Source organism: Pinus tabuliformis, chromosome 8, assembly GCF_031772625.1.
Source record: "Pinus tabuliformis cultivar Carrire ecotype Pingquan chromosome 8, CPIR1, whole genome shotgun sequence".
Lineage (NCBI taxonomy): Eukaryota > Viridiplantae > Streptophyta > Pinopsida > Pinales > Pinaceae > Pinus > Pinus tabuliformis.
In genome coordinates this window covers 292,521,719-292,539,104 of record NC_142294.1, presented here as the reverse complement: position 1 = coordinate 292,539,104, position 17,386 = coordinate 292,521,719, and positions in this window count along the sequence as shown.

The window sequence follows — 17,386 nt, the reverse complement described above, 5'->3', positions numbered from 1 at the left end:
TCTTATGCGAAAATCAGAAGGAGCGATGTTGGGACGATGTGATGGTTGAATAGATGTGTGAGCCTATTCTCCCACATCACTATGCAGTGCTAGAGATGTTTGATGAGGGGATGATAGAAAGTCACTTGTGATAGGGACTGTGTCCATTTGTGATTATGCAACTCCATCACTGAAGTATTCTGATTGGGGCTTGGGATTGAACTTCCTCTTGGGATTAATTGATTTGTTAAGACAACATTCGAATCAATCCCAAAGATATGGAAATTTCATTTGGATTTTCAGAGATTGAAACTACAACACATAGAAGCATTCCCAAAATTCCATAGGCGATTCATGTAGGCCTTCCATTGTTGTAAAAAAACAAAATTCAAGAGGTTCTAGATCAAAATGATGGAAGGTAGATGCTATGAGATCACATAACTACTAAAGTGAGTGCACAATGCTGGGAGGCAGACTGTAACACCATCGTTGTGGGGATTCAAGAAGTGTGTATGAAAGCAACATACTTACCTCTTCTACATAGAACTCATCTACATTATCAAGGAATGCATAGAAGTCTTCAAAGTGTTCAAGCTAGGCTACTTCGCCTTCACTGTCATACGTGAATTTGGACAAGTGATTAAAAAACTCCCTCGTGATGTTGAGAGGATCGACATGCAAAATACATCGTGGAGGGGTGAGTGAAATAGAAACCATGGCAGATGTGAAAATGTTAAAAACAAGATGAGAGGACATAGCTTGTCATCTAACCCTCCTTCTAGCACCAGAAATGTTGATGGTGTTAGACCCACCAACATGTCAGTGGATCTCCTTAGTAAGAAGTTGCAACTAGACCTTAGACCATTTGGTGTAGGAGTCCTAGCAATGGGTCATATGGTATCACCTTGACCAGGAGTGCATGCAGAGACACGTAAGATGTCCCTGTTTGTAACAACTATGTGACATATGTAGCAAGTCAAGGAAGGTGCATGAATCATTCTAACACATGGAGGGTGAGGTGAGTGCACCCCTTGGAAACCTGTGAAAGCACAAAGTTAAGAAGGTAACACACGAACAAAGATGCATCACAAACTAGAAGGAAAGTAAGCTAGAAATCCAAAGTGATGGTTAAACTAACAACACATTTCAATAAGATTCATACATACATATACAAGAAAACCATACGTGCATGCGTAAGCAAACAAATATATATATCATTTAGAGTAAACAAGATAGTTGAAATACAATATGACATACGCATGAAACGTGTTCGACAAACCACTAGTTCTGACAGCGGAACATTACTGTCGCATGGTCCTCCGAAGAGATATACTAGCTTTACACAGTGGAGAAGCTAGGGCTTGTTACAATACTTTCCAAGGTTTCTCTAAGATACTCCTATCGGAAGCTTGGTTGACCAAAAGCCTCTACAACGAGTTATGAGGTTCTATAAAAAACAAAGGGTGGGGTGACCCTTGGCATTCCCCTTTGTGACTCTTCACCTACCCTCATGACTCTTAACCTACTCTATGAATGTTACATTCAACTATCCACACTTGGACTTCCACTTTACAAGATATTACATCTAATCTGCACATGTACCCATGTGAGACAAAATAGGCTTGAGCAAGCCATGCAAGACATCAATAAGACTTGGACAGTTGTGGGAAGACTAACTCTTCAACATCCTTGCGATGATCGATGATGGAAAACTAATGCCAAGCTTGGCCATCTGTGATGGTGTCCATGTGCTCAATGGTGACATCCGGCTGAAAGCGAACTCTTGCCTCCATTTCATCTGGGTACACTGATATGGCTCCTTTGTCCAACTCATCTGATAAAATGCACATCATCATCTTGAGTGCAGCTAGACCAACAACTTACTGATGCATAGTGTCTATGCTGATCTCCGAGTGTGTGTTGGTGACCATGCACATCAACTTGTCAAAATACATGTTCAGATCCAGTCAGACTTGCTTCTTGTCTTCTCCTCGGTGAGTGTGCCAAATGGGTGGGATCACATGTGTGTGCACAATGACATCCATGTTCCTGAATACCCTTGCATGCGATTGACAACACTGCTCACCCTATCTACTCCATGCCAGCTGCTGGATGGGTCCATAACTTGTATGGGCTTAGTTTCATCAGTCTATGCATGTTGCCCCTCGTGTTGTGCCTGTCTCTACTGCAACTCCTTCTCTCGTATGTGTAGCTCATGTTCTTCCTTGAGTTGTTGCTTCAACACATTTAACTCCTCTATTTCTCTCTCTACCTTCACGCAATCCTCTTGTCCTACCATCTCCTCATAGCCTCAATCTCAAAAGCTACTTTCATCACAAGTGGATCTGCTTGAACTTGTAACTTTTCTCCGCCTTTGCGTTATCAACAACCTTCTTCTTACATTTTTCACATGTAGGTGTGATAAATTCTTCTGCGACTAATGGTGCTACTCGTTGTGATGTCACCTCCATTTCATCTTGACATCCTTGTCCATGAACAACTTTATGTCTTCATAGATAGGCAAGTTCATAGACACTTGATCGACTGCATCCCCAATTGTGTTCTAAACAGCATCATCGACTCTACTCTCCTAGAATCCATTGTACCTATGCTACTGAGAGGTAGATTAACACTTTTGATGTTTGGAGACATAGAAACACTCATCACAAGCAATATTTTAGTCAAAAACCAAAACAAACTAGAGGATGGACATGCAACATACGTTTGTGACTATTTGTGAAGATTGCGCAATTTTCACTGGGAGGTTGGGAGACCAATTGCCAAAACTATGCAAGGCATAGTCTTGGCAGTCAGGACGCTAACTGGCTATTGGAACTGCATAATGCATAGTCCATCTTGGCCTGCTGAGGACTAAAATTGTGCAATGCGCAGTGCATCCTGGTTGCTGACGACTGAAACGACGTAATGCGCAATTTCAGTGAGTAGTGACATGCAAACCAGTAAACTGCATTGCACAATTTCTAAAGACAGCAAGGAACTGCCTCGCAGAATTGCACAATGCAAGCCTAGAGGTTAGTGTTGGGCCAGACTTGTGCAATTTCTAGAGGGAAGGCACTTCACTTCTACAAATGGGCAATGCTAGCTGGGCAAGGCAAGGTTTGGGCTAAGGTAGCCTAGACCCGCCGACAGGTGACCAAAAACATGAGAATTCTAAATGCATGGTGATACTAATTGTAAAGAAGAATGAAATATCATGCATGAAAACAACAAGTATAGGATTCATATAACGGGAAAACGTGCATGTGTTTGAATCGAGTCACCACAACGACGACTGTCAGTGCAAAATGAGTGTCATACATGCGACAACAGTGAGATGCGAACGAAACTGAAACAGTGCTTCTACAAGATAACATACATCAAAATGACAACAAGAGCTCACTAAAATCAATCATATAACACTCACACAAGCCTAAACACAAAAAGCGATAGAAACATAGTGCAAGACATGCAAAGAGGGCTTACCCCGAAATAGCTGAGTTGAATGTGCCAATGACTCCTAGATTTGATGTGGGATGTTAGAGATGCAAGGTTGATGTGATGAATAAGCCCTGTAGAGTCTGGTTCATAATTTTTTATAAAATCAAGGTTATGACGCACATGCCACAAATCTAGGAAAAGTGACACTTGGCAGGAGGTTGCTAAAATGAGCATTGTATTTAACCTCTAGCTACTAAAAATAGATTCTTAAACCTAGGGATGCCTTTGCATGATGTCTTGGGAAAAGCATTCCATGCATGAAAATTAGTTTTGCTCAGACTCGCTAGTCATCAGTTAGCCTGAAGGCACATGTATTGGTCTACGAGATTGGGATGAAAATTTACACAATTCCTTGATTGAGGTAGCCTAGCTATCCCAGAGGGATTGTGCAATTTCTGGGCTCAGAAGGTGACTACCTCCGAAAATTGTGCAATTTTTGGGATGCGCAGCAGTGCTGGGTCATATTGCGCAATTTTCTGGAGGAAGACTGCCTCACTGCTCTACACAATTCTGGAGCCCAGCAGACTGCCAGGATGATTTGTGAAATTTCTAGAGGGAAGGCTGGTTCCCCTCCAAAATTGTGCAATTTTCTGAGGGAAGCTTGATAGACTGGTTTGTACAATTCTTGAGCTCAACAAGCTGGCTAGTTAATTTGTGCAATTTCTTGATAGAAGGTTGGTTCCCCTTTATAATTGCACAATTTTCTGGGGGAGCTGCTTGCCAACACATGGTCTAAGTCCAAAAATGCAACCTGTGAGGGGAGTGAAGCAAACTAACATGCACAGGTTGACAAGGCACTGAGAAACAACTGAAACCTATATGCTTGACGATGCAAGACATGCTGCTGAGGATGGTTGGTATGGAGGCTCCAAAGCGAAGCAAAGGTAAAATTTTGGAGGGTGTTGGTAGCTGCTAGAACACTATGTTTGCCTCAAAAATATCCACTGCGACATTCTATCATGATTCTTTTATGTTTGTAGGAACTATTATCACCCCAAGAAACTCTCCTAGGTTGTGTCTCAGAGATGCTCGGGAACATTTAATCTTCAATATTGTTCTCTGAACTATTAGAAATAAAGATGGTTTGGATCAAGCCAGATAACCATTTCAACTCTATTTTTACTCAAGACATGCATGAACACCCCTAGACTACAAGGCTTTAGACCACCAATCACTCACAGTTTAAGGAATAGGTGAATATGGAGAATACTGACCACATCAGCAGATGCACAAGACCATGTGATGGCCAGCTGCAACAAGTAAAAAGTTCTGAAAATCTATTTCCTAATACACAGACAGGATGATAGCTCTCTAGCACTAAGATAATAGAAACCTGCATAACACATTCAATGATACATACTAGATTCTAACATAGATGTGGGATGACAGCCCCTCTGTTAACACCCAGGTTGTTCCCTATGACTCCCAAGGGAATACGGCCGGGGTAACCACTAACCAATCTTTGGATTACAGCTTCTAGCCAAACTGTAATCAGAGAGGGCTCTCTCTTTATAATTTGTCTCTGTTCTGATAGTATTTTAGGCTAGCTATGTTGTTCAAAATTTTGTTTTTGTGTTTGGTTGGAGAATGTTTCAGTCAAGATATGTATGCTCTCACTAGAATGTTATATGTCATTGGGCAATGGATTCAATGGTCCTTTAGCTGTTTTGAGGTGCTGTGTGATGCTGTAGTGATGCTGCAGAGCAAGGTTAGTGTCTGAGGAACAAACGTTCATAAAGTGATTGGGTGGGTTGTATCCAGTTTATGCAAGGCAATCAAGAATCTTACAGTAAACTGCTAGAGAAAGAGAGTGAGAATATTGACCTAGAAGCAATGAAGAATTTCTAGGTAACATTCATATATATAGAATTAACAGCTACATGAGCAATTAAGAATTCATGTCCATGGTTAATTCTGAAGATAAACATTTACAGCAGTAAAAATTGAGTACAAGGTGTAGTAAAACAAATCCTGCACTATTCTTTTTCTTTACTGCTAGTTTAGTGTAACATGAATATGATTTGATAAACATAAGAAAGACAAGAACAGAGATTGAGGAAAAACTTGTTATTTCATCAGACAGCACAGGAATTCTGCATCAACACATGAATCATCAGCAAGACACCATAGTTCCAGGAAATCACTGAGCTGATCTAGCTCTTTGTATTAAACAATTCTGAAAGTGTACAATACATTTTCTCAGAGTGAAAATTACCAACCCCTTATGCGTTACTAAGGGGAGTATATATACAAAGTTTACATAAGAAAATATCTGAATGGAGAGTAAATGCTTCATTAATAGCATGCCAACCGCTGGAGTGTAGCAGCTGAGAAAGTTACTGCTATAATAACTTTTGTTCCCTTAGCTGTCAAAAATGGTCAGAGCCTGTTGACTTGGTGGCAGTTGGAGTCGGCTGAGGAGACGCTGTCAAAATTTGTGCATTTCTTTATCTCTTGGGCTAGCCGTCATTGTCTATGTGCTGAGTCACATTTCAGCTGCTTTTAATGCTGACTTTATCATGTTGTTTGTCTTGTAGTGACCTGGAGCTGGCAGTGACCGAACAGCTGAAGCTACCGTGGCAGAATTTGAAGCATTGCTTGCCACCAATCCTCTTTTGGAATTTGATGCCTCCTAATCTTTATCAAGGTCTCATCGGCCTCTGTATATCTGTAGAAGTTAGGAGGAGTTTCAAACAGATGATTCACTTCATTCTCAATAAAGAACAGGCTTTCCAGTTTGTCATACAAGCTTTGTCCTGAGGGAGGCCCTGTTTGTTCAGATGTACTGCCAGATGCAGTAATCTGATTCTCAATGTATGTTGCCATTCTGTTGGAAAACTGATCCTGGGAGACTAGTTTTCCTGCACCAGTTAGGAGGCTGGGCAGGCCTTTTTCTTGCAGCACTGCCAACTTGATTTTAAATTCCTCCACATCTGCTGTGATCTCATAGCACTTCCTCTCCACAGTTTGTACATAGTTCCTGAGAGTTAGCACCTTCTTGGCAGTGAGAACAGCCTCTGTTCTGTTGGGAATGCCTATGGCTGCTAGTTCCTCCTTTTCTTGCCTGTTCAGGAAGTCTATCATTCTGTTGGCCTGCTCTGGTCTGTTTTGCAGCAGTGTTTTGGCCTTATTGATTTATGTTTGTGCTTGGCCCAACAAGTCTATCTGTTCATGCATTGTTTTTATTGATCTCCATTGTTGAGTGATGGATTGGCCTATTTTGGCCCATAGAATCCTTTTTATGTCGGCCATGGCTGTTTCTAGATTCAGCTCTTTTTCTAAGGCCTTTATCTTGTCCTTGAGGGCCTTTATCTCTCTGCCCTGTTCAGCCACAGTTACCTTCGACTTGTCATATTTGGCATCCAGTTCTGCCAATTTTTCCTTAGCCTTCTTTATTTCATTGGCCTGGAGCTCCATTTCTTTGATGGCCTTGGTCAATTCCTCTACACTTTTGCTGGCTTCTGGTGCTGTTGTTGTTCCTGCTGCATCTGTTGTAGGGGCCACTGCTGCCTCTGTAGTTGTTGCTGAAGTAGTTGGAGGAGCTTGGGAAGTGGATTCTCCCTGTTTATCTTGTAATGCTCCTTCCAGCTCTTTCTCCAAATCCCTGATCCTCTGGTCTTGCTGCATTATGAGGTCTAATTGGTCATCAACCTATTTTTGCTTTTGAAGTTCTGCGGTTTGAGGGTGCTCTGTGGGCTGCAGCTTCAACCTCTTCTTTAATGCATTCAGGTCATCATCTTTCTTCTTCATAAGGGCCTTCACACCCTTTGGATCACTAGGATCATGTCCTAGATCAATGATGATGTCCTCAAGAGACTTTATTCTATTGTCTTTGGCCAAGGAGGACATTCTTTCAAAATCCAACTGTGTATTGGTGTTTTTCAGGGATTCTTTTAGCTCATGGGCCATGGTTGCCTTCTCCACCAAGGTTGCATAAACCATTTCTCCAGCTTGCTTGTGGAGCTCTATTTGGTCCATGGGATGGATGTCTTTGGCCAAGACCTCCACCCTTGTCTTTACAAAATCTGCAGCTGACTTAGGCTGCGGTATTGTAGGCTTAAAGTGACTGAGCATTATTTTTTCCTCTTTAATGTCATACACAGACATTAGCCTTTCTTGCTGGGCTGGTGTTGCATCTATAAATTGCTTGTAAACCTCAGCCCTTAGCAGATCATTCTGAGCTTTTATTTGTTTGAAAGAAGCCTTAGTGCTCTTGGGCTTCTTGCTCTGCTGGGAGGAGGAAGACACCTCCAAACCAAGTTGCAATCCTTGCTCCTGCTGAAAGGAGCTTGTTCCTGTGTGTTGGCTGCCCTCCCTGTTTTTCCTTGAGCTGTCAAGGAATTCTTCAGTGATGTCTTCTACCTCTGGGGAGTCTAGTCTTTGCCTTTTGGCTTCTGGTTGCTGGGAGGATCCACTAAGAGGAGTGGACTCTTCTCTATCTCTTTTTGTACCCCTTTCCTCATGTGCCGGGGTCTACAAAATTGGGGCAGTCAATGGCTCAGTTTGAGGTGGTGGTGTTTGCATTATTGGAGCTGCTGGCAGCTCAGTTTGTGGCAGGACAGTCTGCCCTTGTTGCTGTTCTGGCTGCTCAGTTTGCTGCTCATTTACAGGGGCAGGCTTTTCTTTCACTGCTTCCTCCTTTGCACCCATTATCCCTTTGCCTTTGTTTGTAGCCGGTGCTGATGTGGAAGGTGCCTGTATGACTGGTGCAGTCCTTGTGGCCGAGGTCCCTTCTCCTGCTGAGTGAGGCCGTTTGAAGGGTACCTGCTGCACAGAGTCTAGGTCAATGGTCTTTTCAAGCTCCTTCATATTCTTTAGCATTATCTCTTCTTCAGTTAGCTTTTCAACTAGAGTACCCTGCTACCATTCTTGTTGGTTGGCATATTTTTCAATGTGTGGGTATTGACAATGCCTATAACCTAGAAGCCTGTATTTGTTTCTTCTGGCAGTGATGAAACCCTCAGGGTCATAAGGGACCCACCGAAAACTATATGTTAGTTTATATTTGTCCTTGAGGATGAGGTCAGCATCTTTCCATCCTTCTTTTTTATTGATGATGAATGGGCCCAACTGGTGTTTGAACTTGAGGTGGGCCTTCTTCCTGGAGCTGTGGAAATGGGTGAGGTCAGACTGAATCAATTGCCTATAATATTCCAAGGCAAATATCCAATTGGGCACATACTTTGGGAGTCTGAAAGGACAGAGCTCACAGCCATGGACCCTGATGACTGTGTGTTCCTCATATAGGTACCAATCACCTATTTTACATTTTTTGGAAAGCTGCAGAGCCTTCTGTATCTCTGTTGACATTCTGGGAGGAGGGGACCTCATTAATAGGCAAGAGACTGGATACACAAATTGGTCAACAAACTCACAATAGGAATAGGGCGAGTTTGTGACTTTGTGATAGACAGAGGTCCAGAAGATGACAGATCTTCTTTCCCCTCTATAATCCAGCTTTTTGATATAGCATGGAAAGGCCTCAGACTGATAATACATAAAGAGATGATAAATATAGGCCGAGTACTTGAAGACACCCTGCCTGTCCACTTTGCTCAGCTGATCATGAATCTTATTAGCAATGAATTTGGCAAAGTTGTATTTGCGGGCAGGGGGTTGGCCTGGGCTGTAAACAGCCAGCAATACTAGCATGGTTTGATCCACATGCTCACTGGTGTTGTATCCCAGCACATAAGCAATCATGTCCAGGAGTAATCTGCCTACTTCAGTGAAGTGGACATCTAAATAAGGAGGTGGCCCTGCAGGCTGGCACTCAGGTCTCATGAATGTCCTGGTGACCTTTTGAATCTCCTCACTGGTCATCTTGGCACCAGTGTCCAGCAGATAATTCATAGAGAATGGGAACAGCAGCTCTGTCTGATCAAAATGTAGCATTTTGTTGATGGTTTCAGGATTAATGTAGAGAAGGACCCTCCTAGATGGGGTGCTGATGGCTTTGTGCTGCACATCATAGTTTTCAGCACATAGGCGAATGATTTCAGGAAACACATTCACAGAGGGGAGACAATAGTATGGCAGGTTTGACTCCCAGATGCCATATGTATCATGACCAATCAGGTAGTCCTCTCTCAACTGTCTGAAGGTCTGCAGAAAGTCTCTGTTTCCCACATAGTCTTCAATAAGGTAGTCCTGGTCAGCAAGAGATAAAGACTGCAGGTCTTTATTGGGTGGATTTAATGGAGCAACACTGAGAGCTGTGGGTGCAGGGGCAACCATTGTATGATTTGATTTTGAGTAAGATGAGTGAAATGGTTTGCAAACCTCTTAAGAGTTGAAATGATAAGCCAACTGTAGACAATGTCTGAAATGTTTTTTACAGTTGAAAAGGGAGGCTTGCTTCTGCAGTCTTGGTAGGTTCACAGAGGTTGTGAATTGCTAGGGGTGAATTGCAGAGGGTAAGTGAGATTTACTTTGGTGAAAAAATGCTGTTGGTCTGCACCCGGCAAAAGGGAACAATGCCGGGCACCTCAAAGATAATTTCACAGTTTTGGCCCGCGAATTGACTGTTTCAATGCTGAATTTATGGTTCTGGGGGTAAGCAGGTTAGCTTGGCTCACTTTAGATAGTAGGTGCAGAGTTTATATGGAACTCAACAGGTATTTTAATGGAAATTTACAGAGAAATGGTATGCATGGACGAAAATGGGGAATTATAGTGAATACCTGGATAGAACGCTTAAATAGCCTGCGGGCCGAACTCTGAAGGTTGACTTGATGAATTGGAACGGTTGCAATTTGAATTTGGAGGCCTGAAGGCGCTTTGGCAGCTGCAACGGCTATCTCTTCCTTTACGCGAAAATGACACAAAAACTATCCAAAACGTGACTTTAACGACAAAATTCGGAAAAAATAGGTAATTGGCGCCTTTCCGCCGATGACGTCAGCATGACGTCATGGCGGGCCCGGGTACGGAGGATGACGTGGCTGCTGAGGTGTAGGCCAGGGTGGCAGGACACGGTGGCGGGTGGATAAGGTGGCAGGGTTACGTGGAGGGCCACACGGCGCGGGGGCGGGGAAGGGCGCTACGTCATGCTGACTTATTGATGACGCAAGGGGGAGGCCGTAACGGGATGGTGGTAAGCGGGTTCCCCGCACCACCTTTGGGCAAAGGCGGTATCGGGGAGGGGGACTCCGAACAACCCCACCGCCTGCCACGCGTCCCTTGTACGGGGCGGAAAACCACTTTCCCCGGACGCTAAAGGTCGGTAGGTCGGGGAGCGAAAATGACCGCCCACCGTTAGATCTGGGCGGCAGAGATCGGACGACTGGCGGGTCCTCCGACGGATCGTGCAGGTTGGGGGGGTCCCGCTGGCCTATTAAAATATTCAATTAAATACTTTTGGGCGGAGAACCTTAGGGTTAAGGGTTTTGTATGTATTTTCGGGATTTTTGGGTTTTTCCAGGGTTTTATAAGGAAAAAGAGGTTTAAGAGTGGGTTTAGCAGGGGGAAAGGGGTTTTCTGTGGCATTTTTTGAGCAGAGGGAAGGTGAGGGCTTAGGGGAAAGGTTATCACTCCAACCAAAGGTTGAAGCAATCCCATTACAGGGTTGACCATAGTCCCAGTTGGACCAAAGTCTCCCTAAACAACTTATTTAGCTATAGTGCCAAGGGGAGGGATATTTATACCATGTTTGGGGTTTATACACCATGGTGCTATAATAGTAGGGAAAGGGCAGTTTAGGGGATTTAGATAATAGAAGTTAGGGGTTAATGTGAGTGAGGAAAGTGAATGAGGAGTGATGTCATTAAGTGCATTTGAAAGTCACTTAGTTTAGGGAGTAGATCAAAATGAAAAGAATTTTAGACAAGAAATGTGGCTTTTAAAGGGATAAGAACCACCATGAAACCTCAAATTCTTCTATGAATCTCAATAGATGAAGGGATGTTAGTAATGAGAGTGAAAGGGGAAACTGGGAAGTTAGACATGCTTCTTTGCTTTGCTGCAACCTGATGGAGAAGAGAAGCTTCTCAATCCATTGATTTTCCTTTGTGGACATTTCAGCACACATTTATTTGCAAGGAATGATATTTCTGCAACCCCATCTGCCTGCCCATCTACCTGCCTAGCATTTTTTGTTTCTTCTTGGAGGGTGCACTTAGGCTTGCAGACCCTTGTTTGCCTTTTCTTTTCTTTGGCTTTTTCCTTTTGATTTTCTATCTAATGCTACCCTTATTGCTTCCAAGGTCCCAGATTAAGCAGTTGGGAACCTTAATTCTCTACCTGAGCTACTTGTCTGCCAAGATTAAACATTTTGGACAGACTTCTTTCTCTATTCTACAACTGAAAATTTAAAACATGGCATGATCCAGATTAGGCTGTTGGATCATCCATCAAAATTGAGTCCACATCAAGCTATATGCACAGATTGTTTTCTCTTGGAAATATGTGATCTTTGCATCATCAAAGCAGAGCATATTTGGAAATTTTAATTGCCAATCATGAAATATGAAACCTATTGGTATAGGTAGCTAACACCCTCAAATGCTAAATATCAAGACCACATAAAAAATGCATAACAAACAGCCTAGAACAGAGAATAAATGGAAAGTGAGCAATTAATAGCAAAAGAAGCTTGTATTAGCTAAAAATGAAGATGAGAAGCTTGAGTAGCAAAGTCTCAATAGTCTCCAGAAGTTGAACCCTTATTACATCTTGCTTTCAGCTATTTATAGCTTATTTACAATGGTCCTGAGCCTTTTGAGGCTTCAGAGGTTTTGATCTGTCCCCCTGTCTCGTCAACTATTTGATTCCTCAATCGGAAAGTATGGCTCAATGGTTTTCCTCCTCTGACAAAGGAATAACCATATTCAGATATTTTTGGTAGTTGTTGCACTATCTGGGAGCTCTCTCGTGCCAGAGATGCCCCATAATCGATTATGTTTGTTTTGGGCAAGCTGCGTTGTCTACTCCATGACCATTCTATTAGTTTGGATGTGCTGTGTTGTCTATGTTCCTTGATCACTTCTGTTGCGGGCTGCATTGTGTTGTGTTGTCGCCTTTCCACTTCCCACCTTCTGTCTCTGTCTCTCGACCTCTTTAGGTGATGGAATGGCTATTCGAGCCTTCTTGATCTCTTGAAAATGGTTAATGATGATTGTTTTATGTTTTACACAGAAAACACTGTAATACTATAAATCCTGCCCTTTTATGCCTCTTTCGCACTTCAAAAGTCCTCAAGTATGGTTTAATTTTCTATCGGGTCCGCCCTTGGGTCACTGTCGCATCTCGCACTTGGCCTGTTCCCTTTGTTCCCTTTATTCCTTGAAATACTTGAAACAGCACGGGAAATACATAAAAATGCCTCCCTCCAGACTTCAAATATTATCAAATAATATTTTAGAATACTGTGGGGTTTGCATCATCGCACCGCTTTTGGAGCTTAGGTGGTAATTGTACGCAGGCTCGTGATATGAGTCACTGGGTGATGCGTGGTGGATGTGACGAGAGGAAAACTGTCGTGCTCACGAGTTAATACGCGGGCAACTTACGAGAGCGGGAGGAGTGAATGCCGTTGATCAAATGGATGGACAATGGAGATCTGATGGCAAGAGGTATCGGGAGATGTGAGATCGAAGCATATCACATTGGACCTCTGCCAATTAACACACAAAATACATTAAAAATGGGCTTTGGCGGATGTGAAAGATTATACATTTTTCTTCTGAAACCCATCGGGTCCGAGTCTTATCGCATCGCGCACATACATGTACAGGTCGTGCCCCTTGGTTTTCCTGATAGTGATACTGCGATGCGATCTGGGCCATTGATTTGCACATGTGTGATCGAAGGTCCTCGTTTAATCACTGATCGACAATGTCCTGTGTCGATCCCTCCGCACTAATTGCCACTACCTACCTATGCCGATTGTGATCTGCTGATTAGATCTGGACCATTGATCGGCCAAATCGAATGGCTGTCATGCATTTGCACCGTTAAGCCTACAATTTGGGTTTTTTCATGGTTTTGGAGTGTTTTTGCCTCCCAATAGTGTATTTCTGCCCTTCCAAGGGCTCTCCTCTTGTGATGGTTTTGACTTTGAATGATGCTTAAGAGGATTTTGAAGACTTTTGGGGCATACTTGGATCCTTTGGCATGATTTTAAGAAAACTTTCGAGATTGGAGTGTTCTGGGCACATTTCTGGGCCAAACGCCTCCAAGGCTAACAGGAACAACATAGTATGATCTTATGATTGCAACACCTAACATTAAATCCACAATTTTGTTTCAAGCGCATGAATTCTACTTGATTACGTCATGAGGTTCCATGATTTTGTTGTATGAGAACCATTTATTTTTCCTTCATCCCATAGGATAGGCTTGCATAATTTGAGCCATATTTGAATTTCTTTTCACAAGCCATATGTCTCCCTTTTAGGATTAACTTGTAGTCACAATATTCTCAAGATTCCTTCAAGAGGTTACACTTCTACTTCTTTAAGGTTTTATTGGATATATCCTTATATAAAGCTTTTATTTCTATTAATTATGTTTGTGGTTCTAAACATATCTTTCCAATGATTCTCAAAACATCCTTTACAAGTTCATCAACATTTTTATGCTTTTAAATGTGTTTCCCTTTGAATATCTCTTAATCCTCCTTTGTATTGAAAGAAAATTTCACTTCGCATAGTACTAGGGTTCTTTAAATGCCACTGCAATTGAAAATACAAGTGAAAAATCCATTGTGGTATCACTTTTTTGAAATATTACCCTACATGCCCAAATCTTAATAAACATTAGGAACATATGCAACACATGGTAAACTTTCATAATCTCGAGTACTAAGATTTGGATGATTAATATTGCGAGCACAAGAGATAAGTCATGCTAATTTCACCAAAACATAATTTGCATAACTCCAACATATAATAGGGATGTTTCAAATGGGTTTCTTAACATGAAATGAAAGTACTATCATGATGATAGTAAAATGTGACTAGAATGTCATGAAATTCTCATGAAAAGTTAGGCAAATCGGAGGTTGAAAGCCAAGGTAGAGAACAATCAAAAACATAACCTGTATGCCTATCATTTGCAATGCATGCCATGGAGACATAGGGTTGATAAATGCATGAACAAAGAAAACGCTAAACAAACCACGATACATTCAAAGGAATAAGAATTAAGACAAAGAAAGGTGAGCATGAGTGACATGCATCATGAAAGTGAGAGAAATTGTAAGGTTTTATGGAATTTAGGATATTGAAAGATATGACAAATTCAACACATATATCTAGCCATTAACACCTTGCTAAGTAGAAGGGGGGCCAACATTTGGTGTTAGGTTAAAATTTTGGGTGTTGTTGTAGTGGTTATAGCAAATGGTGAACCACTACGAGAGTCTAGCATCTCTACCTTAGTACCTTCAATAAATTGTTTCTTAAAGTAAATGCAAGGAAGTATCAAACTAGATACTATGGGTACCACTTGAGCTACTTGACCATTTATACATATGCCATCCATTTGTCTCCATAGCTCGGTCCTATTATTCTTTAAAAATTGCATCAAGGGATCACACATGTTATTATTCAACAATGATATAAATAACATCACAAAGGTTTTATTACATTTATAATTTTAAATTGATTTTATGGTGTTTCTACACTGCGAGTGAGCCTACTCAATACCCTGGTGGAGTCACTTCTGAAATCATAAGCATTGCTTCGCTATCAATAGGATTGTTTAGTACCTTGTGAATTTGTTTGCATCGCCTCTCTATGCGGGAACCCTTTCTCTTCTTTCACCATTTATTTTATTTTCACTTATGTTCATTTGAATTTTGTAGGCATTTATTGTGCTAAGGTAGAATAGGGATCCCAACATATTTTATAGGTAAGAGAGGTTGTTCCTTTCCTAAAGGAAACTAAAATATTTTTTGAGTTAGGTGTGTCCTCATGCCATGCTTCCACATCACATCTCCAACCGATAAGTGGACAATGAAAAAAAATGTGAAATATCAAGACCAGACTGAAAACAAAATTCTAGTTAGAGATATAGGTCTTATGAGGTCATTAGAATTCCCCATCAGTATCCAATCATATTTTCCTTGTTAATAAAGCATACTCATGTATAGATAAGAGAAACAAGGTTTTGATACTAGGTTGATAAGAGTATGCCTCTAGTAGTGACCAACAAAATGACACAACCATTGGATGGGATCTCAACATTGATGCTAATCCAAGTCATGAATATAAAGGAATCTCTTTAAGAATCATTATGTAAAAAATTTTAAAGTGCATGTAGAGGACAAGACTCAAATGAGAAGAAAATGCATAATGAAAGGAAATGAATGTTAGATGAAGATCAAATATGTTATGCACTACAATGATGCAATCAAATGAAAGAAAAATTCAGGGGACATGATGCCAAATGCACTAAGAAAACAATGCAATGTAATGAAAGAAAAAAGCCAAATGGAACTAGGAAATGTACAATGGATTATACATACAATGAGGAAAAGTACAACTACTCTAATAAGAAAATGAACTACATATAAACCCTAATATAATTGGAGAAAAGAGATTGAGCTAATGTGAAATCTAATTTCTAGTTAATCCAATTGATTTTTTCCCAACCTATAAACACAATGATACAATCAATTAGTATCGCGATGAAACAATGTGCAGAAATAAAAATGTTTGTTTGAATAACTTCCATAAGAAATTGAAGATCTTGCCTAGTGGTGGAAAAGTGTGCCATAAAATATTTCTTTATCCAAGCTACAATCCTACCTCGATGGAAATAATGGTGGATATGAATACCTTGAAGGTGTCTTACAATTGTAAATTCTTTCATGTTTTCATTCATAGCAAGAACAAGATAAGATTGAAACTTATTATTAACAATGGAGCTCTGCAGATAAGACTCCTCTAGCCAATTAGTGATTTGATCATGATATTCAAAATAGCCATCTTGAAAACTTTGAAATTCTTGGAAATATAAGCTTTCAATCAACATTGTTGAGTTATGGAGAGAATCTTGTGAGAAAAACATAACATAATCTTGTTCAGAAACCTTCTAAAGGTCATGAAACCCTAACATAACCATTAGCAAAAGTTGAAGTGCCTCAACTTCTCAACAAGTATCTAAGCATTTAGATGGTGAATTGTGAAAATTTATTAGCTTGGGGAAATCAATAGATGTAAGAAAACAACTATCATGAGATATAATATAGGTTGATGAAAGAATAGAATATTTTCTAGGAGAAACATATATCACATCAAATTCAATATTCATATCAGCTTTGGGGATCAATCTATTAGCATGAATATTTTGTTCCACAAAATGATCAGAACATCAATTAATGCTCAATAGAATGCCTTGTGCCAATACCAAAACAAGTATCTTCATAACATGCACATGAGAGATGAGGAGTTGATTATTCACATAATATTTTAATGTAACAAAATTTTCTAGGTGATGAGGATCTTTATCTTCATAGTTAGAATGATAGGCTTTGAAACCTTGTACATCCCTCGAAGATATGCATTCAAAACTTAGATTAAATACAAGAGGGATGAAATGTTTTTTGCATAAAGAAGAATTAACCAAAAAATATTCATCTATCTAATTAGAATCTCTATCTTGATAATTAAGAAAATTAACTTGAAAACGTTGAAAGTATTTTAAGAATGAGTTTTCATCCATTGAAATGATACTAAGAAAATAATCTTCCGAGGAAATCCTAATCTAAACTAGTTTGGGGATCTCATAGATATCATGAGAATCTGACATAATCATCAATGAGGGTTGAAGTGCATCAACTTCTTTACAGGTCCCAAAACCTTCAAATGTTGGATGATCAAATTTTCAAAAATTTGTCAAATCCAAAACTACATGAAGACAGTCATCATCATTTATTTCAACAACATCACCATTAATTTGACAG